Below are 26,219 nucleotides of genomic sequence, written 5' to 3' on the forward strand. Positions count from 1 at the left end.
TCAAAGCAAAAGTAACCGGCCCACCGAAATTATGTTTTTTCAAAAAATCATATTTTCCAAGGAGAAATTAAATGCAATTTGCATTCATTATACTCTCTCTTTCATTTTCTCTATAACTAATAACCAATACAAACTGTTTTTACATCTTTCTATGAAACTTATTCCAAGGATAACACAAAAAACTACACTACAAACTACAATATTTTAGTTTTATTAATAAGTGTGATTTTTTTTCTTATAATTCGGGACGGAGGGAGTACATCTAATAATTTGAAAAGAAGTTTACATTGAAGAACAAAAATAAAGTTAAATAGGTGCTTAGATATACGAACGAAAGGAGTAAGTGGGTGTTGATGATTAAGGATGCGTGGGAAATATAAAGGGAGTAAGGCTGCACGTAAACCATATTGTGACATCAGCTGTCATGGTATTTAATTAGTTACATAGGATGCATTGGAAACATGAATTGTATCTACTCCCTCCGTTTCACGATACTTATCAATTTTGAAGAAAATTACACATATCAAGGAATCAAATAAATGTTGTCATTTTTAATGAAATTATTTGTATTTTTTCTATAATACCCTTACTCATTTATTATTTCATTCTATTATTTCTCTCTACAATAAATAGGAAAGTTGATAAACCAACAATTAATATTGCATTCAAACTTGGAAGTGACAAGTAAAGTGAAACAAAATTATTCTCCAAAATGAACAAATATTTTAAAACGGAGGGAGTATCAAATACATGGTTGATTTATGGGAAACTTTATTCAACAACTAATTATTTTTAAAGCATGTATTAGCTTAGTGTACTCGCAAAAGTACGGTAAGGACTCTAGGGCTAAGAATCGTATACTAGGGTTTTGGGACTGATGATTAGATGCCTTGAGAATGCTCTCAAGAGTGGTATTTATAGCCTGCTATGGGCTTGGGCTTTGGTTGCTTGGTTCCCAAGCAACAGGGGTATTTGTGTATTTTGGGGCTTTTGGGCGGTTTCTAGAGGCTTCTAGAAGTTTAATGAGGCGGCGCCCTTTAGGGGGCGCGCCAGGGCTCAGGAATCCTTCTGGAGGGCGCCCAGGCCCTTCCAGAGGGCGCCCAGGCCTTTCTGGAGGGCTTAGAGCCTTCTTTGGAGGGCTCCCATGCCCTTAGGAATGTGATGACGGTCCACAGCCCCCCAAGCACGAGTCTTGGGTCAAGACGAAGTGATGATGACGTGCGAAGAGTCTTTCTGGGATCATTTGATCCCTTTTAGGAAGATGACGGTCCACAGCCCCCCAAGCACGAGTCTTGGGTCAAGGCGAGGTGATGATGGTTTCATGAAATCCTGTCATGCAGCCGGACTATTTCGAAGGATTTCTTCAGGGCGGTTTACGAATGTCACGGAGGCCCTGAGGGTGGATATATGCCCTGACCTTGGAGCGTCGTACTGAGTCTTGTCATGGAATGCTTTGACGGAACCCGAGGGTGTATGTTCTGTGTGCCCGTATTCTACATGCCCCCCAAGCATGAGTCTTGGGTCAAGGCGAGATGATTGGTGATCCGGGTTTGCTTCGTGTATGCTTTGTCCGAAGGCGGTCGCCATTAGGCGATCTCGTATGTTCCTTCGTATGGCGAGCACCCCAGGGCGCTCCTGGGGTGTTCACGGACCTTTGATATGCCTTTAACCCTTGATGTGCGCCACGTGTCTTGATCTCAATTCTGCCTGACACGCTTCCCGAGGCGGCTTTTGGTCTCCCTTAAAAACGGATTTTTAGGTTTTTCATTTCATTTTTCACTTGTCCAACTTTCCTTGCTGCTCTCCTCGTTGGTTCTCTCTACGTTTTGTTTGCCGGTTTTATAGCATCTACAGATCCGTCTTCAACTCCCTCGCAGGTACTTATCGACTTCTCATCCTTTCTTTTTCCCCCCTCTTTTTGTATTTTTATGTTTAGAGCGAAAACGTTAGTTTAGGAGATGGTTCTAATTAGGGAGTGCGATGGTGAGGGGAAACTGGTCCAACCCATTGATCCGATTGAAAAGGAAAACTTGAGGAAAGCGTGTCTGAGGCACGCTACTGGTGCTGATGGGATTATTAATTGGGATGCTTATTACGATGGGTTATTCGGGGAAGAATTGTTTAGTGACCTTTCGAGCGAGTCGAGCGCTAATTCGAGCCATGATAGTGATTGTGTGTTTCTGTCTGCCACTTCAGGGGCAGCTAAGGAGGACGAGTGTTGGGAAATTCGTCCGTTTCAGGGAGCTTCGCGCGCAGTGGAGGAGAAAAGGATACCTTCTAGGTCAATAGGGATGTCTTTATTCGCGGAGGAGGTGTTGTTAGAAGAGTCCCTTTATGTTGATGTTTCTGCTATGGATTCTTTTCGAAGTAAGTTCGACATTTCGGCCACCGGACGGGAAGAGGATGTGGTGCTGTTGTCGTGTGATCCAGACGAGCGCGTGTGCGATCAAGAGATGGCGGGCGAGGGAGACGAATCTTACTTCGTCTATACCGCCGTCTTAGAGGAATTCGGCGTAAAAATTCCTTTTACGCCTTTTGAGATGGACGTATTGAAGTTTCTGAACGTGGCGCCCACACATATTTTTCCTAATAGCTGGGCGTTCATTCGTGGCTTTGAAATCCTATGTAAGTCGCTGGGTCTAGAGCCTTCTGTCGCCGCCTTTTTCCGATTTTACGGTACCAAGGACGTTAACAAAGGAACTTGGATAGCCATCTCTGCTCACTCTGGAAAGAGACTCTTTCCCACTTACGCTTGTAACTTTAAGAAGGAGTGGCGGGATACTTTTGTTAGAGTGCAGGGGTCGCCTGGGTGCTCAACGTCCTCAGTTCTGGTGAATGGCAGACCAAAGTTTCCCCTTCGGTGGACTAGTGCCCCTCTAGCGGTGAAAGGGTATGACGTGGATGCGATGTCGCCCTATGAGCATGAGCTAACGCAGTTCTTGGAGAAGGTTCCACTGACGAATATTCATGACCTGTTAAATAGGGAGGGCGACGCTGTCCGCATGGCAGCCTATTTGCGTGAGTGTCTTTCAAAAGTTTCGCATTTGTTTTGGCTTTGTCACTTTATTTGATTTATTTACCTGAGTTTGTTTTACTTTGCGCAGGCGAAATGTTGCCCCTCACTGGCGCAGAGATGAGGAAGTATTTGGCTGAGTTGGAGAGAAGCAAGAACCCCGATGGCTACGTGTCTAGCAGTCCAGGGGGCGTTTCCTTGAGGAGGTTGAAGAGGAAAGAGTCCGTCAAGGGAGATTCTGGTGTGATCGAGGTGGAGGACTTAGAAAATGCTGGTGGAGGGAATGCTTCTGCTCAGGCGGCCTCTCCTTCGTCTAAGAAGGCGAGGACGGGTCGGGGGTCCAAGCCCAGCAGCAGTCGCCCTCCTTCAGGAAAAGAGACTGGAGGGACTTCTCTGAATGATGATGTGATGGACTCTTTCTGGCATTCCGGATTTGATATTCGCCGGTATAATACTTTCCTTGTTTCCTTAGGCGTTGACTACTTTGGGCCGTTAGGTCTTTGAATTTTAGTGACTTTATTGTTTGATGATCTTGCAGGTATATGAAGGAACAGGTACCCTTTACTAAGGTGGACGTGGAAGCCGGAGTGAAAGCTAAGTGCAGCGACCTGGTGGCGGACATCCATACTGCAGCTTTGAGGACTATGCTATTGAGCCACTGCTTGGAGACGAAGTATGACTTAGTGGAGAAGAAGCACAATGATGCTAGTGAAGACGTGGAGAAATGGAAGCATAAGTCTACTGGGCTTGAAAGCCGCCTTCAGGAGGCGTTGAAGGACAAAGCAGCTGCTGAATCCGCCCTGGAGGAAATGAAGCAGGCTAAGGAGGATGCGGAGGCGGAGAGGGACGCGACAAAAGCGGCGTTAGAAAAATCACAGTTGGCGGTAGACGAAGGGCGGCGGGCTCTAGCGATGTACTTTGAGGACGGCTTTATGCGCGCTAAGGATCAGGTGCTTTTGTTTAACCCAGAGGCCAAAGTTGACGAGCTTGATCCCTTCAAAATTATTGCGAACGGCGAGTTGGTGGACGATGAATAGTTTTTGTGCTTTTTTATTTGTTTTTTATTTAAACCATGTTTCTTGGTCTGTAACTTGATATTGGCAGCTTCTTAGAACGCCCTTTTAAACACTTTTGGTTGCTCGACGATTTGTGACCTTTGAATGTTTATATATGTTTATGTCAGATGCGGTACCTCTTTCTTGCTGTGGCTTGATATTCCGCAAATGTTTAAATATTTTTATGATTTTTCTACGTTGCGTTCGGCTTCATTCTATATGTTGAATGTGTCTTCATGAGTTGTTTCTTAAAAAAGCGAGAGCTTTCGGCGATTTGTGTTTCTTTTTAAATTTCGTCGCCCTAGAATGTCGTTATACTCTTCATCTCTTACTCTGAAGGGATATTTTGCTTCCCACTCTGAGGGAAGATATTTATACTTCCAACTCTGATGGAAGGCGCCTCCTACTCTGAAGGAGGACTTTTGGCTTCCCGCTCTGGGGGAAGACTTTCACTTCCAACTCTGATGGAAGGCGCCTCCTACTCTGAAGGAGGACTTTTGGTTTCCCGCTCTGGGGGAAGACTTTCACTTCCAACTCTGATGGAAGGCGCCTCCTACTCTGAAGGAGGACTTTGGGCTTCCCGCTCTGGGGGAAGACTTTTCTCTTCCAACTCTGATGGAAGGTTAGGCGAGTTATTGCGTCGACGCCGCCAGAGCCCTTATCGTGGTTGGCGTTGCGGATCTTTGTACTTTCAGTGTACGAATTCTGTTTGCATGATAGAAAAAATGTGGATAGAATCATAGTTATGAAAAAGGAAAGGGCGCCTCGTTAAAAACCCCTGCCCTTGCAGGGGAAAAGAGTGCCACCCTAACCCTGTATTATTGATAAAGTCAAAAGATAGTGGTGATCTTTACATCATCCTTATTTAATACATAATGAAATTAAAATGCAAAAGAAAAGGAATCTAGCTATAATAGTGACGCAGATTGGCCACATTCCAAGTGCGAGGTACGGCGTCTCCATTCAATTCTTCCAACTTATATGCCCCGTGAGCGTATTTTTCCCTGATTCTGTAAGGTCCTTCCCAGTTTGGAAATAGTTTGCCTATTCTGGTTGGGGCGACGACCTGCTTGAGGACTAGGTCGCCCTCTTTCATCTCCCTGGGCGTCACTCTGGAGTTATATCGTCTAGCTGCTCTCTGCTTGGCTGCGAATTCCCTGATGTGCGCTTGCTCCCTGACCTCATCAATGACGTCCATGCTTACCGCCATACCTACTTCATTAGCTTTTTTAAAGAAAATAACGCGTAAATTTACAATAGCAATATTTCCCTGCACCAAAAAATGTTAGTCGCCTGGCGAAATAAGATAGATACCTTCTTCTGAAAACGTATCTCGCCTCCATGTGGGGGTGTCGATTTCGACAGGTATCATGGCGTCGGTGCCGTAGACCATAGTGAACGGTGTCTCCTTGGTTGTACAATGAGGGGTAGTGTGGTAGGACCATAGTACCTGTACTTATTTTGGTCGATGCATTGTTTATACACAGTATAGTAGTAGCTTGAAAGAGATTGAAAATTTTGGAAAGTTGAGGTGAGAGAAAATTGATTTTGAAAATTATTCATACCTCATGGAGTTGTTCTGCCCACAAACCTTTGGCGGCCTCTAACTTCTTTTTGATCCCGCTAAGAATAACTTTGTTGGCCGACTCAGCTTGTCCATTGGCTTGCGGATGAATTACCGAGACGAATTTTGTCTGTATCCCTAGGTTCTTGCAGAAGTCCAAAACTGTTGAGCTTGCGAACTGAGTTCCATTATCTGATACTATGCACTTAGGTAAGCCGAAACGACAGATGATCTTCTTCCAGTAGAACTTCTTTACTCTATCCGCAGTTATCTTAGCGACTGCCTCTGCCTCGATCCATTTGGTGAAGTAATCCACTCCGACTATGAGAAATTTCAGCTGCCCTGGGGCGAGAGGAAAAGGTCCAACGATATCGACCACCCATTTGTGAAATGGCCATGGTGAGTATACAGAGGTCAACTCCTGAGCTGGGACATGCTTCTTGTCAGAAAATCTTTGGCATTTGTCACATTTCTTTACGAAATTCGAGCTATCCTGAAGCATGGTGGGCCAATAGTATCCGGCGCGGAGGAGTTTGGCGGCTAGGGCCCGCCCGCCTATATGACTGCCGCAAACGCCCTCGTGTACTTCCAAAAGGACCAAGTGCGTCTCGCCTTCTCCTAAGCAACGCAGCAAGGGAGTCGTGCGGCCTCTTTTGTAGAGTTTCCCAGAAACCAAAGTAAATTTGGACGCTCGTCTTCTGATTGCCTGTTCTTCCTCGTCATCGGTTGGTGTGAATGACCCCGTCAAATATCTAAGCAATGGCTCCATCCATCCTCCTGTGTTCTCATTGACCTGAAGCACTTCGTCCACCTTCGTACTAGGTGTTGCGACTACTTCCTGGATAACCGTCCTGTTGTTGCCTGGTCGTTTGGTGCTGGCGAGTTTTGCCAACAAATCTGCTCTGGAATTCTGCTCCCGTGGTACATAAATGGCTTCGAAGAAGTGAAATTTCTTGGCGAGACTCTGCACCTTGGTCAGGTATTTGGCTAGCTGTGTGTCCTTGGTCTGGTATTCGCCTGTGATCTGGCTTGTTACGAGTTGGGAGTCACTCTTGGCTCTTAAATTCTCGGCGCCCATTTCTAGGGCGAGGGTCATGCCGGCTATTAAAGCTTCATACTCGGCCTGATTGTTGCTTGCCTTAAATTCGAATCTGAGGGATTGCTCGATGAGGACGCCGTCCGGACCCTCCAAGATAACACCTGCGCCGCTGCCTTTTAGGTTGGATGAACCATCTACAGATAAGAGCCATACGAAAGGAGGTTGTTCCTCTGCTGGGGAGGCGAGTTCTACCACAAAGTCTGCCAACACTTGGGATTTAATACTCCCTCTCGGTACGAACTGGACGTCATACTCTGAAAGCTCTATGGACCAGGCCACCATTCTCCCGGCCAAGTCAGGTTTTCCCAGCACTTGCCTGATTGGGTAATCTGATTTGACGACGACTTTGTGACTTTGGAAGTAGGGGCGAAGCTTCCTGGCCGTTATGACGACAGCAAGGGCGAGACGTTCTATCTTCTGATATCGCAGCTCTGCTCCTCTGAACACCCTGCTGACAAAATAAATTGGCTTCTCTCCTGTTGCTGAATCTTCGACCAAAACCGTGCTCATGGCGTTGTCAGATATCGCCAGGTACAGGAAAAGAATGGCGTTCTGGGTTGGTCGCTGAAGGATGGGCGGACTGGATAAGAACTTCTTTATTTGCTGGAAAGCGTCCTCACATTCTGGAGTCCACTCGAATCTCTCCTTTTTCTTAATGGAGGCGAAGAAAGAGAAGGCTTTGTCGCCGGCGCAGGACAAGAAACGAGAAAGAGCGGCGAGCCTGCCTGTGAGTTGTTGCACTTCCTTGATGTTGGTGGGGCTTCTCATGTTGATGATCGCCTGGCATTTGTCAGGGTTTGCCTCGATGCCTCGTCTTGTTAAGAGGAAACCTAAGAATTTTCCCGCCTGTACCCCGAAAGAACATTTTGATGGGTTTAGACGAATTCTATATCTTCGAACCTGGCTCAATATCTCCTCCAGATCTTTAGAGTGACTGTATCCCTCTTTCGTCTTTGCAACTAGGTCGTCAATATATACCTCCAGATTCCGTCCTATCTGTGCGGAGAACGCGGTGTCCATAGATCGCTGGAAGGTGGCGCCTGCGTTCTTTAGACCAAAAGACATGACTTCATAGTGATAATTCTTTGTGCTGGTCATAAAGGCCGTTTTTGGAGCGTCCAGAGGGTCCATACGTATTTGATTGTAACCTGAATAGGCATCCATAAAGCTTAGAGTTTTGTAACCTGAGGCGTTGTCGATCAGGTGGTCGATGTTAGGGAGAGGATAAGGATCTTTGGGGCACGCCATGTTCAAATCAGTGTAGTCCACGCACATTCGCCACTTCCCATTTGCTTTCTTAACAAGTACGGTGTTGGCTAACCACGTGGGATACTTTATTTCGCTGATAAAGTGGGCTTCAACTAACTTTTTCACTTCCTCATCAACTGCCTTTCTTCTTTCCTCGCCCATCTTCCTTTTCCGCTGTACTACCGGTTTCACGCCCGCCTTGATAGATAGGTGGTGGCAAGCAATGTCGGGGCCCATCCCTGGCATTTCTGATGGATGCCAGGCGAAAAGATCCAGATTCTTCTTTAGTAGCTTGACCAGGGCGACCTCCTCTTCAGGGGGTAGTGACGTGCCAATCTTTGTCGTATGGTGGGCTTCTGGTCCGATGGAGACTTCTTTTAACTCTTCAGTGGGTTCTAGGCGTTCTTGCTGGAAGCCTTCTCTGGGGTCTAGATCGATCATGTTGACTTCGTGCATTACTTCGTTACTTGACTTCTTTCTGGTCTTTTGCAAACGCAAACTGTTATGATAGCACTCCCTGGCGAGTTTTTGATCGCCTCGAATGGTTCCAATTTTTCCAGAGTCAAGAGGGTACTTCATTACTAGATACTTTGTGGATAAGAATCCGCCCAACAGGTTGAAGGCAGGGCGACCAATGATGATGTTGTAAGAGCTAGGCGAGTTTACGACGAGATACCTGACTCGAATGGTCTTGGCGTGAGATCCGCTTTCGAAAGTTGTCTTTAGGGTGATGTATCCTCTCACATGAACCTGCTCGCCCGTGAAGCCCGCCAGAGTTCCCCTGAAAGGTTGCAGCTGCTCCGGGTCTAGTCCCATTCGATCAAATGTGTCGTAGTAAAGAATATCCGCAGAGCTCCCTGGGTCTATCAACACCCGCTTCACGTCCCACTTGAAGATTTGTAAAGTGACGACCATGGGGTCGTCGTCGTGGGGTATCACATCTCGAAAATCCTTGGGCGCGAATGATACCTCTGGTTCGTGCTTCTGATCCGTTTCTTCATATTCCTGGCATAGCATTACCTGCCTCACATATTTCTTTCGCGACGAACTTGACTCCCCCCCTCCGGCGAAGCCACCTGAGATAGTGTTTATGGCGTGTCTTTTTTCGTCGTTCACTTCCTCCTTCTTATGATCTGTTTTTTGTTTATTTTCGCCCCTTCTGTCCCTGACATACCCTCTTAGCTTCCCACTTTGTATTAGTCGCTCGATTTCTTGGCGACGATGAATGCATGAGTCTGTGTCGTGTCCTCGTACCTTATGATATTTGCACCATTTGTCTTCATCCCTTCCCATGACGGGGCTTCTGGCTGGCAAGGGCTCTGGGATCAGTCTTGCTTCCAAGACCTCCTTCATGATGCGCTCTGGTCTAGTATTCAAGGGCGTGAAGTCCCTTTGAGAATACGGATTGAACGGTCGCCTCTCCGGCCTTCTGTAGGGGGCGCGATCTCTGCCAGCTGCTGGTTGATAAGGTCGCCGTTCTGGATTGTTTGCGCGCTCCTTGGCGTCTCTGGCCTTCTTTTCTGCGTTGCTCTCCTCGCCCTTGATGTAGGATTCTGCCCTGGCTATAACCTCTTCCATGGAATCCGCAGGTTTCTGGGCTAGAGACTCGTTGAACTGCCCTGCCCTTAGTCCGTTTTGGAAAGCTCCTACGAACACCTCCTGGTTGGGGTTGATTACCTTGATGGTTGTATCGTTGAACCTGGCCAGGTAGTCTCTGAGGGATTCATTATGCCCTTGTCGTACATTGAAAAGGCTAGTTGCTGGGACCTTGCGATGTCGACTGGCGGAGAACTGTTGTGTGAGTTTTCTGGTCATGTCCTGGTAGCTGAGGATGGAGAACCGTGGGAGATTCATGTACCAGCGTAAGGCGGCGTCAGTGATAGTACCTGCTAGTAATTTGCACTTCAGAGAATCGGGAGCCCCGAAAACCGCCATGCGTGTATTGAAGGCCGTGACGTGCTCCATGGGGTCGTTCTTTCCGTCGAAGGTGGATAGGTGGGGCGGCTTGAAGTCCTCTGGAACTGGCGCGTCCCAAATTTCAGCGGATAATGGTTGTGGTTCAGGGTCATCTAGCTCGCCCTGGTGTGATTCTTCTCTTTCCTCCAGTTGCTTTTGTTGCATGGTCTCCATTGAGGCCTGAAGGGCATCGTTGTGATCCTTCAGCTGAGCGAGTTGGGCTCGCATGGATTCTAATTCTTCGGCTGTTGCCATGATGAGAGGCTTTTCTCTAAATCGTACGTGAGGTGCGACTTAGGTTGGTCGAAAGGGGTTAGGGTTTCTAAATCGCAAAGGAGTTTTACGATTTAGAGGTCTCGTTTAAGGATTTCTGAATCACGATTTGCGATCCAGGAATGTGGTCAAGGTTAGTTTTACCTTTTCCCACAGACGGCGCCAACTGTACTCGCAAAAGTACGGTAAGGACTCTAGGGCTAAGAATCGTATACTAGGGTTTTGGGACTGATGATTAGATGCCTTGAGAATGCTCTCAAGAGTGGTATTTATAGCCTGCTATGGGCTTGGGCTTTGGTTTCTTGGTTCCCAAGCAACAGGGGTATTTGTGTATTTTGGGGCTTTTGGGCGGTTTCTAGAGGCTTCTAGAAGTTTAATGAGGCGGCGCCCTTTAGGGGGCGCGCCAGGGCTCAGGAATCCTTCTGGAGGGCGCCCAGTCCCTTCCAGAGGGCGCCCATGCCTTTCTGGAGGGCTTAGAGCCTTCTTTGGAGGGCTCCCATGCCCTTAGGAATGTGATGACGGTCCACTTAGTATATGTTTTATCTTGGTTTTCGGGTGTCAAACATTGATTACGTTTGAACCTTTTAAACCGGTGATATCTTATTTTTCTTGGGAAGGGAAAAAGTAAGCAAAACCCTTGAGAATCGAGGTCCGGGAGTTTTTTTCGCTACGGGAAGGTGTTAGGCACCCATAACGACTATAGTATCCTATAGGAACCGTCTTTATTTTCTACGCGCGCGCTTTATTTTTAAATGCTATTTTGAAAATGTTTATTAAACCTAAGAATATTCTAAGTGAAGAATTGGAGGGAGAAGAATGTGTTTGTATTTTTATTTTATTTGAATTGAAGGAATTTTGTTCCTTGCCTACGTACCCGTTTAAGGGATCAAATCCACCGTAGTTCTCTTCCAAAAATGTTTTTGTTTTTGTTGGTTGATTTAAAGTTTGAAAATGGAATTTGAAGAATAAGAGAGAGGCCTTAAAGGCATGAGAATAGGAAATTGTGAGGTTTGATTAGTCATTTTGCAAAAGAAGTCAAAGTTTGATTATTTTTCATTGAAGTTTGATTAAGAAAATAAAAGGAAAATTCAATGGGGTTTTGACCCCAAGGTTTATTATGAAAAATGTTTGAGTGAAGTTTGTTCATATTTTTTTTGAAAATGATTTTTCTAAGTATAGAGCCTAAACATTCATCTAAACATACAATCCTAAACATACATCTAAACATGCACATTCTAGCTATTTATCTAAAGTGAAGTGTGTGCATGTGTCGGTGCTTGTGTCGGTGTACATTATTAGAGTCCATTGTCCTTATTACATCATTGACCTAGATACATTCTATGGTCTTGCAAGGAATTTAAAATTGCATGAAGAAAAATATTACAAAAAAACCCTAGGTTATACATGCTAAGTCTTTTGCAAGAAAACCTAAATGGCAAGGAAAGTAAAGCTAAAGACTCAAGATGGAAATAAAGGGGTTAGTGAACAAAAATGCATGAAATGATGGAAATGTGGCATAAAAGAAATGGTAGGGAAAAAAAACTAACAAAATGCACTAGAAGTATATACAATCACATAGAGTTTTTTTTTGGAGAGTTTTTTATAAGCACTTGAAAGGGTAAAAAGCATAGAAACATGGAACATACAAGAGGCAAATTCTCATAGAAATATAGGAGAAGAAAAATTGCATCAAACACATATTTGGAGTATTTTTGAAGGCGAGAAAAGTACCAAAACATAGGGTAGAAAAATCCATCATAACACACATTTAGGATCATTCTCAAGTGCAAGAAAAATTAATCAAATCACAAGTAAAAGATAGAACAAGTTTACAAGGCATGGCACCTATTTTTTGGAGCATTTTTCATGGGCAAGAAAATCAAGCAAAGTGCAAGTAAAAAAAAAAGAACCATTATTAACAATTCGCAAAGAAAATTGAAACTAACAAAAAAACAGTATACACATTTTTACATTTTCAAGAACAAGATTCGATCCTCACAACGATCAAGGGACAATCAAAAGGAACAAATCATATAGAATTTTTTTATCTACATTTTAACCAAACATTTATCAAGAACTAAAAAAAAGCAATATCAACTACGTTTTACATATATTTTTCTTAGCAATTCTAACATGTAAAACACATCAAGAATTAACAAAAACATCAAGAAAAAACAACTAAAAAAAATTAGAAATTTTATCAAGTAATTGAAGGCAAACAGAGTTCTACCTGGCAAGAAGTGGTGTGCAGATAGCAAAGAAGTAGCAATGGGCAAGAACAAAGCCCAGGCCCACGCAGCATCTTCTTAAAACCCAGTACTCCCTTCATCAAATTGCGCCAATGGAGCTTAATTGGAACCAGAAACAGCAGAACGAGAACCTTTTCCTTGAACTGAAATTTCCACTACCAATCCTATCAGAACCTGCTACTGCATTCGAAGACGAAGAATGTTGAAACCTTCTCCTTCTCCTATGCTCCAAACAAACACGAACCATATGAGGAACACATTGCAACACATATCCCGCAATCCACAGCCTCAACGGCGTTTCGGGAGCTTCGTTCTGGCTCAAAAACAACGTCGTTCCCGCCACAATGACGAAGGCGAAGTTCCAAACGATATCGAGAATCACAATCGGCTTCGAATACACCCAATCGCTTTGTCGTTCTTCTAATTGCTCTGCGGCGGTTTCGCGAACAACGACGGAAGGCTCCCGCATCGTTCGGCGGCCGCTTGCTTGACGAAGGAAGCATATGAATCGGAGGAGATGTTGGCGATGACGGCGACCAGAGTTGTTGAGGCCATCGGAGGAGAAACCGCTGCCAGGATCAGTGAGAAAGGGAGTCGAATCGATGATGCCTGAGGAGGAATGGTTCGGTGTCGACATGGTGGTTCAACGAAGTGGTGACTCGGTGAGTCAGCAATTGACTCGGTTTGGTCCAGAACATGAAAATGTTATAATGATGATTATGTAGAAGGAATGAAGTGAAAGAGAGATGAATTAATTAATGGATTAGATGAATGATTATGGAAATGGTGATATCTGAATTAGGGAAGAAATTGAAATGGTGTTTGTACCAAAAAAAAGAAATTGAAATGGTGAAGATGAAGTTGTAATGGTTTTGTGGTTGTTTATGGTGGTTGAAATGATGAATGTGGTGGTTTATGGTGGTTGAAGTGATGAATGTGGTGGTTTATGGTGGTTATGGAGGTTAGAGGAGTTAGTTAGGGTGGTTTTGGGGGTGGAGAAAGTTAGTTAGAGGAGAGAGAAAGAGAAAAAAAGAAAAATGATTTTGTGATTTTTTGTGTATTTGTGAAAAAAATTAGTGTAAAAAATGATTAGTTGTTGAAAATTGACCATAGGTTTGACTTATATAGGTGATGTGGTAAGCCTTGGACCAATTGGAGTGGGACATGTGGCACTAGACTTGTAACAAACTCAAAAGGGATTAAAATGCAAATAATAAAAGTGTGAGGATTAAAATGAAAATTAAAACTAAAATTGAATTGAAAAAGTAAATTGAAAATTAACGTAAAGCGAGACAATTAAAAGCAACAAAGCAGATTGAAATGAATCAGAGATTTTATGTGAAATGACCAAAACGCCCCTAGGGACTAAAATGACTCGAAACGACTCAAATGCAATTTTAAAATGATTTTTTAACAGGAAATTAAAGCAAGAACTTATACAAGACTCAGAGACAATTTTTAGAATTTAAACAGGGCTTTAACACTTGAAAAGACTAAAATGCCCCTAGGGGCAAAACTGACTCAAAATGACTTCAAAGGCAATTTTTAAAATGGGTTTTGACATAGAATGAAATGAAGACTTATTCAAACTACTTGAAAGGACTCAAACAACACTTTAAAAGACTGGAAGAAATTTTGACATGGGAAATGACTAAAATACCCTTGCAGGTAAATTTTGCAAATAACATTGAAATAGAATGCAGAGAAAGATGCAGTTGATCAGAGACAGTTCAAATAGCTTGTAATGCAAGAAAAGAAGAAACAAGTATTTTTAGGTCCAAAATTAGGGTATAACAGCTGCCCCTATTTAAGTTTCTTTGTCCGGAGAGTCAAGAGACAGAGTCTTTGAGGTGACGGGACGAAGACACTTAAATATTAACATCTGCACTGCTTTTGGACATAAAAATACACTTTCAGAGTTTCACAAATATGAATGCCATGCAATACTTTGATTATGAATGCAAGACAAACAACTGGAGTCTATGGAACCTGTCATGTCACTGGGGATTCAGATAGACACTGACAGGGTAGACAAACCAGGGACAGAAGATAAGGTACAAGTTGTTCTTTGGGTCGAACCAGCCACTTGACCGAGGAATACAAAACAAGAGATAGGTTCAAGCTATTCTTGGGATCGAACTTGGCGCTTGACCGGAAACATAGACATATAGGCAGATACAAGCTGTTCTTTGGATCGAACTTGACACTTGGTTGAAGATACAAACAGATAGGCAGACACAAACTGTTCTTTGGATTGAACTGGCCGTTTGGCTGGAGACATAGACAAAAGGGTTGATACAAGCTGTTTCTTTGGATCGAACTTGCTTGTGGGATTATCACCACGTCATGTGGGAAGGTGCAAACTGTTCTTTTAGATCGAACTTGCCGTTTGACCGATAACAAAGCATAAGCTGGGTACAAACTGTTCTTTTTAGATCGAACTTGTCGTTTGTCCGGAAGCATAGGCATATAAGCAGGTACAAGTGGTTCTTTTTTTGGATCGAACCTGGCACTTGACCATTACAAGATACAAATTGAGAGTCTGGTTTAACAAGATACCAATTGAAGGTAAATTGTCATTGACCTGATTTGCAAATAGACATGACCATTTTTGTCGGCCCAAGAGTAAATTAAGAGTAAATTGACATTGATTTGAATTGAAAGTTGACATTGAAAGAGGGGTTGAGAATTGAGATTGAGCAGAGACATAGACATAGACATTGGATTGGAGAGTTGAAATTGAAAGAGACATTGAAAGTTGGAATTGAATTGAGACATAGACATTGACATTGGATTGGAGAGTTGCAATTGACATTGAAATTGGATTGAAAATTAACATTGGCATTGGATATTGACATTGACATTGACATTGACATTGACATTGACATTGACATTGGATATTGACATTGACATTGACATTGACATCGGATATTGACATTGGAATTGAGATTGCTTCGAATTTGACATTGAATTGAAATTGAAATTGGGATTGCTTCGAATTTGACATTGAATTGAAATTGAAATTGGGATTGCTTCGAATTTGACAGTTGAAATGATTGGAATTGAGATTGGAAAGTTGAGATTGCATCGAATTTGACAGTTGAAATTGAATTGAATTTGACAGTTGGAATTGAAATAGAGATTGAAATTGAGCTTGACAGTTGCAATTTGGATTGAATTGAAATTGGGTTTTGAGTTGGATTGAAATTTGAAGTTGGAAATGCAGCATGTACGTATGGTATAGCAAGATTATTGGATGTATGAGCACAGAAGATGCATGATTATGCATGTATGAATGCTTGAAATGCATGATTGGTTTGCAACTTGACAGAGAAGTTTCACAAAGGCAGATGAGACATTGGAAGATTGGGCACGTAGTGGCTCGTGCTGCAACATATTCACAGGGGAAAACCTCTTTGGAGAGACCGTCGTTTGAGAGACGTATCAAAACCATGGCTGAGGGCAATAAAAACTTGTAGAGGAGGAAACCATTTGGAAGATCCTTGGATACAGGTCGCCGTTGCTAGGCGTGTCAGTGCTGGGTAAACTTCGGACGTTCGCATCTGTGGTCAATGCTTTTCAATATTTCATTTTTCATTTTTCATTCTCAAACCCCATTTTTGCCTGAACCGCCCTTTCGGGTTTTCGATTCACCGGGGAATAGATTCTTTTTATTGCCCCATTTTTGCCTGAATTGCCTTCATAGGTCGTCAATCAGCGGGGTGCTCATTTTTGCCTAAGCCGCCCTTTCGGGTTTTCAACTTAGCGAGCTTTTCCTTTTCATTTTTCAATTTTTTCATTTTCATTCTGTTTTTTCATTCTTGCCATTGACCACAGATCGTCCCAGGGAGTAACCTGCTTGTAACATGTATTGAAATAGACATTGACACTCATTTATTCATGCATGTTTCATTGAAATGTACCCTGTTGCTCAGGTTTGCTTTCAAAATAGGCAGAAGAAGATTTTTCAATTTTCAAAAGATGTTTGTTTCAGACATTAACATTATCAAATAGAAAGAAATATTTTGTATATATAGCATTGAAAGTAGAAAGAAAAAAAGATAGAGTTTCAAACAAATAGCACAGGCTCAAATTGATGTAGAAGAGTGAGAGTCAGCCAAAGGCATGACTTCACGGATTTACAAAGCTTGGAAAATGGTAATTTTATTGGTTGGTTATACATTGAACACGATGACCGCTACATTTCATAGAAATTTTGAATTCACAGGTACAGAAGCCCCTGATGAAGACCATTGACAGTTGTAGATGCCCCAAGGGGTGAGGGTGATTTGCCAGATATAGTTACTTGTCTTTTATTGTCAACCTCATTTTTGCATGAACCGCCCTTTCGGGTTTTCGGCTCATCGAGGCGCTCATTCTTGCCTGAGTTGCGTACAATCTCAGCGAGCTTTTTTCATATTCATTTTTGTCCCTAACTTTTGCCTGGATCGCCCTTTCGGGTTTTCGACCCACCGGGAAGCGCATTTTTGCCTAGGCCGCCCTTTCGGGTTTTCGACCTACCACGCTGTTCTTTTCTTTCTAGACAAAGTTTTTCTTGACTATATCGGCATTAACAGGATTTGGAAGCTCAACACCATCCATGTGTGTAAGAATCAAAGCACCACCAGAGAAAGCCTTCTTGACAACATAAGGACCTTCATAGTTAGGTGTCCACTTGCCCCTTGGGTCGGGTTGCTGACTTATCCTTCTTTTCAATACAAGTTCGCCTTCCTTGAATTCTCGAGGTCGGACTTTCTTGTCAAAAGCATTCTTCATTCGCACTTGATACAACTGTCCATGAGCCATAGCATCCATACGTTTCTCCTCAATCAGATTCAATTGATCACACCGACTTTGACACCATTCAGCCTCGGTTAATTTTGCTTCCATGATTACTCGAAGAGATGGAATCTCCACTTCCAGAGGGAGAACTGCTTCCATGCCATACACAAGAGAGAAAGGGGTTGCCCCGGTTGAACTGCGCACCGTGGTACGGTAACCATGCAAGGCAAATGGTAGCATTTCATGCGAGTCTTTGTAAGTAGTGACCATCTTCTGAACAATCTTCTTGATGTTCTTGTTAGCGGCCTCGACTGCACCATTCATCTGAGGTCTATAAGGAGAAGAGTTGTGATGTTCAATTTTGAATTCTTCACATAAAGCTTGCATCATACTATTGTTCAGATTGGAACCATTGTCAGTGATGATCTTGTTGGGAACACCATATCGACAGATGATGTTATTCTTGATAAACTTGACAACCACTTGCTTGGTCACATTGGCATATGAGGCAGCTTCAACCCACTTGGTGAAATAATCAATTGCCACTAGAATGAAACGATGTCCATTGGAAGCCTTTGGTTCAATTCTTCCGATCATATCAATACCCCACATAGAGAAAGGCCATGGGGAAGAGATAACATTGAGAGCGTGTGGAGGCACATGAATCTTGTCAGCATAAATTTGACATTTGTGACATCTCTTAGCATGTTTGTGGCAGTCCCGCTCCATGGTTATCCAGTAATAGCCGGCTCTTAACAGTTTTCTTGACATGGTGTGACCCGAAGCATGGGTCCCAAAAGTACCATCATGTACATCATGCATCAATTTCTCAGCTTCTTGCTTATCAACACATCTCAACAAGACCATGTCATAGTTCCTCTTGTATAGGATTTCTCCGTCCAGAAGGAATCTGCTAGCCCATCGTCTCAAGGTCTTTTTATCTCTGTTGGAAGCACCAGGTGGATATTCACGATTCTGCAAGAATTGTTTGATGTTGTAATACCAAGGCTTTTTATCATTCCCATCTTCTTTGGCTTGATCCGGCATATTTTCAATAGTAAACACATGAGCGGGTCTATCAAGACGCTGCACTTTGATTACGGGCACATCATTCCAGTGATTGACACGAAACATAGAAGACAAAGTGGCAAGAGCATCAGCCATCTGATTTTCATCCCGGGGGATATGGTGCAGCTCGACCTTGGTAAAGTATGTCAACAGACGTCTTGCATAGTCACGGTAAGGAATCAGCTTCTCATGATGAGTATCCCATTCACCCTTTACCTGATTAATAACAAGTGCAGAATCTCCATAGATGTCAAGGTGCTTAATTCTCAGGTCAAGGGCTTCTTCAATGCCCAAGATACATGCTTCATATTCAGCTATATTGTTTGTGCACTCAAAAGTTATTCGAGCGGTGAAAGGAATGTGGTGCCCCTGCGGTGTTACAATGATGGCCCCAATTCCTTTACCATAAGCATTAACAGCACCATCAAACACCAATCCCCACTTGCTATTGGGATCTGGCCCTTCATTGATCAGTGGCTCTTCACAGTCTTTTGCTTTCAGACACATGATCTCTTCATCAGGGAAATCAAACTTAATCGGCTGGTAATCATCAAGAGGCTGACAAGCAAGATGCTCAGCAAGAATACTTCCTTTGATTGCTTTCTGAGCTTTGTACACAATATCATATTCAGACAACAACATTTGCCAACGTGCAATCTTTCCAGTAACATCAGGCTTTCCAAAGATGTACTTGATTGGGTCCATTCGGGATATCAACCAAGTTGTATGATTCACCATATAATGACGCAGGCGTTTGGCAGCCCAAGCTAAAGCACAACAGGTCTTTTCGAGCATTGTATACCGAGTCTCGCAGTCGGTGAACTTCTTGCTCAGATAGTAGATAGCATGCTCTTTCTTACCAGTCTCATCTTGCTGACCGAGAACACAGCCCACTGAATCATCCAACACTGACAGATACATAATCAAAGGCCTTCCTTCTACTGGCGGGACAAGGATAGGTGGTTCCAACAGGTATTCTTTAATGCTATCAAAAGCTTCCTGGCATTCATCATTCCATACAACAGGCTGATTCTTTCTGAGCAATTTGAAAATTGGTCCACAGGTAGTAGTCATGTGAGATATGAATCTTGAAATGTAATTTAGACGTCCGAGGAAACCTCGGACTTGCTTCTCAGTTTGAGGGGCCGGCATCTCTCTGATGGCTCGGACTTTGTCAGGATCAACTTCAATGCCTCTCTGGCTGACAATGAAGCCTAGCAACTTTCCAGATCTTACACCAAATGTGCATTTATTAGGATTCAACCGCAGCTTGTACTTTCTCAATCTTTCAAACATCTTTTTCAAGTACACCACATGCTGCTCTTCATCACTTGACTTCACAATCATATCATCAACATATACTTCTATCTCTTTGTGAATCATATCATGAAATATAGTTGTCATACCCCTTTGATAGGTAGCACCAGCATTTATCAAGCCAAACGGCATCACTTTATAACAGAACGTTCCCCACGGAGTGATGAAGGACGTCTTTTCTCTATCTTCAGGAGACATTCGTATCTGATTATAACCAGAGAAACCATCCATGAAAGAGAACACTTTGGATTGAGCAGTACTGTCAACAAGCACATCAATATGAGGCAATGGGAAGTTATCTTTCGGACTGGCTTTGTTCAAATCTCTTTAATCAACACACATTCGAACTTTCCCATCTTTCTTTGGTACTGGTACGATGTTGGCAATCCAATCAGGATATTCAGCTGTCATGAGGAAACCCGCATCAATTTGCTTTTGCACCTCAGTCTTGATCTTAAGAGCCATGTCTGGACGAGACCTTCTCAATTTCTGCTTGACAGGAGGACATTCAGGTTTAGTCGGTATCCGATGTTCCACAATCTTAGGATCTAGACCCGGCATATCTTCATAGGACCATGCAAAGACATCTGGATAATCATGGAGAAGCTGAATAATCTTCTTTTTCACTTCTGGATCAAGTGCAGCACCAATCTTGATCTCTCGCTTGTTTTCTTCGGTACCCAGGTTGATAAGCTCAATCTCTTCCTGGTGAGGCTGAATGGCTCTTCTTTCTTGTTCAAGCAGTCGAGTGATCTCATACGGTATCTCTTCATCATCTTCCTCATCTTCAGCTTCATATACGGGGAATTCAAAATTTGGAGGAACCATAGGGTCACTGTGTTCAACGGGTTTATTATGGTTCAATCTGCATAATATGATTGGGATGATTTTAGAAAAAAGTTTTTCATGCAGATTTTTGAAATTAATAAGAAAATACAGATGTTTTGGTTTTTTCTGGCATTACCATTATTTCCAAGAAAAAGGCACTAAAAAGTAAAAAAAACAAAGAGTCGTGAGAAAGACGACAACTTTTATTGATAACAGCAATGCCGAAACAAACACGCCCTTACAATGATATCACTTTCGCCTTGGGCAGAGCGAAAGGATTGTTATTTTGAAAACAAAGAAAAACATGAGCAACAAGACACATTACATGGAAGCATGCATGACTAAAGGAACATCAATGGCCTCCCAATTCCTCACAGTGCCTCCTGGTATAACAAATGTAGGCACGTAACTACTTCCAGCAGCATCTTCAGCGATAGCATTGATGAACCCAGCACTGTAGAAAGTTCCCTTTGAAACACCAGAGGTTGGGGAGAATCCAAGGCCCTCTTTACGCTTGTTTTCCAAGATCTGAATCACCTTGCCCCAGCCAGCAGTTTGCCCTTGTTGAACAGCCTTCTGGGCGTCTTTCAGTGAAGCCATAGCAGTACCAGCCCTCCGGGGCTCTGCACCTTCAACAGTCAAGCCTTGAAATGACGTCCCTTCAGCGGACCCTGCTTCAACACAAGAGAAAGATGACACTTGGCTAACCAGATATGCTTCTTCCCCATGCACAGTGACAATCTTACCGTTCTTCACAAACTTGAGCTTTTGATGCAAAGTGGAAGTGACTGCTCCAGCGTCATGAATCCATGGTCTTCCGAGGAGACAACTGTAGGAAGCATTGATGTTCATGACTTGGAAAGTAATTTGGAATGTCTCAGGACCAATGGTAATTGGCAAGTCTACTTCCCCAAGAACATCTTTACGGGATCCATCGAAAGCCTTAACCAGATAGCTGCTACCCCTCAGGGAAATTCCATGATGACTTAATTGCCTTAGTGTGGACTCAGGCATTACATTCAACGATGATCCAGTGTCCACCAAAACGTTGGATATCATATCAAACCCACAGTGCACCGAGATATGCAGAGCCAAGTTGTGATGTTTCCCTGCTTCGGGGAGTCCATCATCACCGAATCCCAAATTGTTGCAAGCAGTGATATTACCCACTATTCCATTGAATTGCTCCACAGAGACTTCGTGATCAACGTAAGCTTGCTCAAGTATCTTCATCAACACCTTCCTGTGAGCTTCTGAGCTCATGAGCAGAGACAAGATGGATATCTTTGATGGAGTTTGCAGCAGCTGGTCAACAATCTTATAATCGCTCCTTTTAATAAGTCTCAGAATTTCGTCCAGATTAGACTCTTCGATGGGCTGGCCCGAGGGGCTGGCATTCTCTTCCTCAAGGTTAGCCATGTTTCTTCTCTTGTAAAATCTTGTCTGATGAACTCTATCTGGTTGGTGAATCTTGCGAGCACGAACCACTTTTCAGACTGCGGCAGAAGAACCAGGAGACAATGAGCACGGGAAGCCATTTGTGACCGATGAATGATGCATATGATGCATGATATGCAAATGCAAAAAGACTCTCTTTTTTTTGTCAGAAGACTTGTCAAAGTGGTTGTGAACATCACGGAGAAACACGGTTTTATTTGAAGATCTTGAGCAAAATCAGAAGTTTAGTTGAGATGGTATCACTTGGTGTTCACATCCGTGATGTTCAAAAGATGACTTGTCTAAGTCCTCTGATAAATGCATGGGAAAAAGTTTATGCATGTATGCATGTATGCATGAATGCATGATTATGTTCAAGTTCGGAGAAAACATGGTGGGTTGAAGTTCAAAGTCAAGGAGTCATGGGTGGACACGGTGTCCGGTGAATCTAGGGCTTTAGGAAATAGTAACCGGGTTCTAAAAAGGTTCCCAAGTTGCAACCTCTCCGTCGTATATCATGGTGTCACGAGACAACACTCGCTCCATGATTATCCGTGGAAGGTCTAACTTGAGGGTAGTATCGCGTGACGACTAAAACTCGAGATAACACTCGGTTTAGCCTCCGCACTACATCCTAGAAAATGGCCATGGATGGGTTTGGTTATCTACGGTTCATAGCGTCATAGAACAATTAGAAGTAAAGTGCCTAAACGCGACAACACGCGCCGACAACATCACCCCCAAAATGCCTCAGCTATGTGGGATTGATCGCATAATCCAAAACACGAGGCAACCCCCGGAATGAATTGTCGATTATATCCCTCCTAAATCCTAAGTTCACTCAGCCCGGGTGCAGGACTTTTGATATTCTCACCCCACACGTTTGCAAGAAATTAAACATTTATTCACATAAGAAAGCAAGTAAAGGAAACAAGTAAAAAGAGCGCAAGCGTGGAAATAAAGACTAGGCGTAACTCTCGAATATCCCCAGTGAAGTCGCCAGCTGTTTTATCTTGGTTTTCGGGTGTCAAACATTGATTACGTTTGAACCTTTTAAATCGGTGATATCTTATTTTTCTTGGGAAGGGAAAAAGTAAGCAAAACCCTTGAGAATCGAGGTCCGGGAGTTGTTTTCGCTACGGGAAGGTGTTAGGCACCCATAACGACTATAGTATCCTATAGGAACCGTCTTTATTTTCTACGCGCGCGCTTTATTTTTAAATGCTATTTTGAAAATGTTTATTAAACCTAAGAATATTCTAAGTGAAGAATTGGAGGGAGAAGAATGTGTTTGGATTTTTATTTTATTTGAATTGAAGGAATTTTGTTCCTTGCCTACGTACCCGTTTAAGGGATCAAATCCACCGTAGTTCTCTTCCAAAAATGTTTTTGTTTTTGTTGGTTGATTTTAAGTTTGAAAATGGAATTTGAAGAATAAGAGAGAGGCCTTAAAGGCATGAGAATAGGAAATTGTGAGGTTTGATTAGTCATTTTGCAAAAGAAGTCAAAGTTTGATTATTTTTCATTGAAGTTTGATTAAGAAAATAAAAGGAAAATTCAATGGGGTTTTGACCCCAAGGTTTATTATGAAAAATGTTTGAGTGAAGTTTGTTCATATTTTTTTTGAAAATGATTTTTCTAAGTATAGAGCCTAAACATTCATCTAAACATACAATCCTAAACATACATCTAAACATGCACATTCTAGCTATTTATCTAAAGTGAAGTGTGTGCATGTGTCGGTGCTTGTGTCGGTGTACATTATTAGAGTCCATTGTCCTTATTACATCATTGACCTAGATACATTCTATGATCTTGCAAGGAATTTAAAATTGTATGAAGAAAAATATTACAAAAAAACCCTAGGTTATACATGCTAAGTCTTTTGCAAGAAAACCTAAATGGCAAGGAAAGTAAAGCTAAAGACTCAAGATGGAAATAAAGGGGTTAGTGAACAAAAATGCATGAAATGATGGAAATGTGGCATAAAAGAAATGGTAGGGAAAAAAAACTAACAAAATGCACTAGAAGTATATACAATCACATAGAGTTTTTTTTTGGAGAGTTTTTTATAAGCACTTGAAAGGGTAAAAAGCATAGAAACATGGAACATACAAGAGGCAAATTCTCATAGAAATATAGGAGAAGAAAAATTGCATCAAACACATATTTGGAGTATTTTTGAAGGCGAGAAAAGTACCAAAACATAGGGTAGAAAAATCCATCATAACACACATTTAGGATCATTCTCAAGTGCAAGAAAAATTAATCAAATCACAAGTAAAAGATAGAACAAGTTTACAAGGCATGGCACCTATTTTTTGGAGCATTTTTCATGGGCAAGAAAATCAAGCAAAGTGCAAGTAAAAAAAAAAGAACCATTATTAACAATTCGCAAAGAAAATTGAAACTAACAAAAAAACAGTATACACATTTTTACATTTTCAAGAACAAGATTCGATCCTCACAACGATCAAGGGACAATCAAAAGGAACAAATCATATAGAATTTTTTTATCTACATTTTAACCAAACATTTATCAAGAACTAAAAAAAAGCAATATCAACTACGTTTTACATATATTTTTCTTAGCAATTCTAACATGTAAAACACATCAAGAATTAACAAAAACATCAAGAAAAAACAACTAAAAAAAATTAGAAATTTTATCAAGTAATTGAAGGCAAACAGAGTTCTACCTGGCAAGAAGTGGTGTGCAGATAGCAAAGAAGTAGCAATGGGCAAGAACAAAGCCCAGGCCCACGCAGCATCTTCTTAAAACCCAGTACTCCCTTCATCAAATTGCGCCAATGGAGCTTAATTGGAACCAGAAACAGCAGAACGAGAACCTTTTCCTTGAACTGAAATTTCCATTACCAATCCTATCAGAACCTGCTACTGCATTCGAAGACGAAGAATGTTGAAACCTTCTCCTTCTCCTATGCTCCAAACAAACACGAACCATATGAGGAACACATTGCAACACATATCCCGCAATCCACAGCCTCAACGGCGTTTCGGGAGCTTCGTTCTGGCTCAAAAACAACGTCGTTCCCGCCACAATGACGAAGGCGAAGTTCCAAACGATATCGAGAATCACAATCGGCTTCGAATACACCCAATCGCTTTGTCGTTCTTCTAATTGCTCTGCGGCGGTTTCGCGAACAACGACGGAAGGCTCCCGCATCGTTCGGCGGCCGCTTGCTTGACGAAGGAAGCATATGAATCGGAGGAGATGTTGGCGATGACGGCGACCAGAGTTGTTGAGGCCATCGGAGGAGAAACCGCTGCCAGGATCAGTGAGAAAGGGAGTCGAATCGATGATGCCTGAGGAGGAATGGTTCGGTGTCGACATGGTGGTTCAACGAAGTGGTGACTCGGTGAGTCAGCAATTGACTCGGTTTGGTCCAGAACATGAAAATGTTATAATGATGATTATGTAGAAGGAATGAAGTGAAAGAGAGATGAATTAATTAATGGATTAGATGAATGATTATGGAAATGGTGATATCTGAATTAGGGAAGAAATTGAAATGGTGTTTGTACCAAAAAAAAAGAAATTGAAATGGTGAAGATGAAGTTCTAATGGTTTTGTGGTTGTTTATGGTGGTTGAAATGATGAATGTGGTGGTTTATGGTGGTTGAAGTGATGAATGTGGTGGTTTATGGTGGTTATGGAGGTTAGAGGAGTTAGTTAGGGTGGTTTTGGGGGTGGAGAAAGTTAGTTAGAGGAGAGAGAAAGAGAAAAAAAGAAAAATGATTTTGTGATTTTTTGTGTATTTGTGAAAAAAATTAGTGTAAAAAATGATTAGTTGTTGAAAATTGACCATAGGTTTGACTTATATAGGTGATGTGGTAAGCCTTGGACCAATTGGAGTGGGACATGTGGCACTAGACTTGTAACAAACTCAAAAGGGATTAAAATGCAAATAATAAAAGTGTGAGGATTAAAATGAAAATTAAAACTAAAATTGAATTGAAAAAGTAAATTGAAAATTAACGTAAAGCGAGACAATTAAAAGCAACAAAGCAGATTGAAATGAATCAGAGATTTTATGTGAAATGACCAAAACGTCCCTAGGGACTAAAATGACTCGAAACGACTCAAATGCAATTTTAAAATGATTTTTTAACAGGAAATTAAAGCAAGAACTTATACAAGACTCAGAGACAATTTTTAGAATTTAAACAGGGCTTTAACACTTGAAAAGACTAAAATGCCCCTAGGGGCAAAACTGACTCAAAATGACTTCAAAGGCAATTTTTAAAATGGGTTTTGACATAGAATGAAATGAAGACTTATTCAAACTACTTGAAAGGACTCAAACAA

The 26,219-nt window shown here is 42.3% G+C and overlaps 2 pseudogenes; both read right to left on the minus strand.

Moving 5' to 3' along the window:
- Nucleotides 1-12,536: 12,536 nt before the first annotated feature.
- LOC146928974 (E3 ubiquitin-protein ligase At4g11680 pseudogene) lies at nucleotides 12,537-13,094 on the minus strand (annotated as a pseudogene).
- Nucleotides 13,095-24,686: 11,592 nt separating this feature from the next.
- Nucleotides 24,687-25,244, minus strand: LOC146928975 (E3 ubiquitin-protein ligase At4g11680 pseudogene; annotated as a pseudogene).
- Nucleotides 25,245-26,219: the final 975 nt, after the last annotated feature.

The sequence above is a fragment of the Medicago sativa genome, chromosome 4 (assembly GCF_051527215.1).
Source record: "Medicago sativa cultivar Bolivia chromosome 4, Bolivia_mono, whole genome shotgun sequence".
NCBI lineage: Eukaryota > Viridiplantae > Streptophyta > Magnoliopsida > Fabales > Fabaceae > Medicago > Medicago sativa.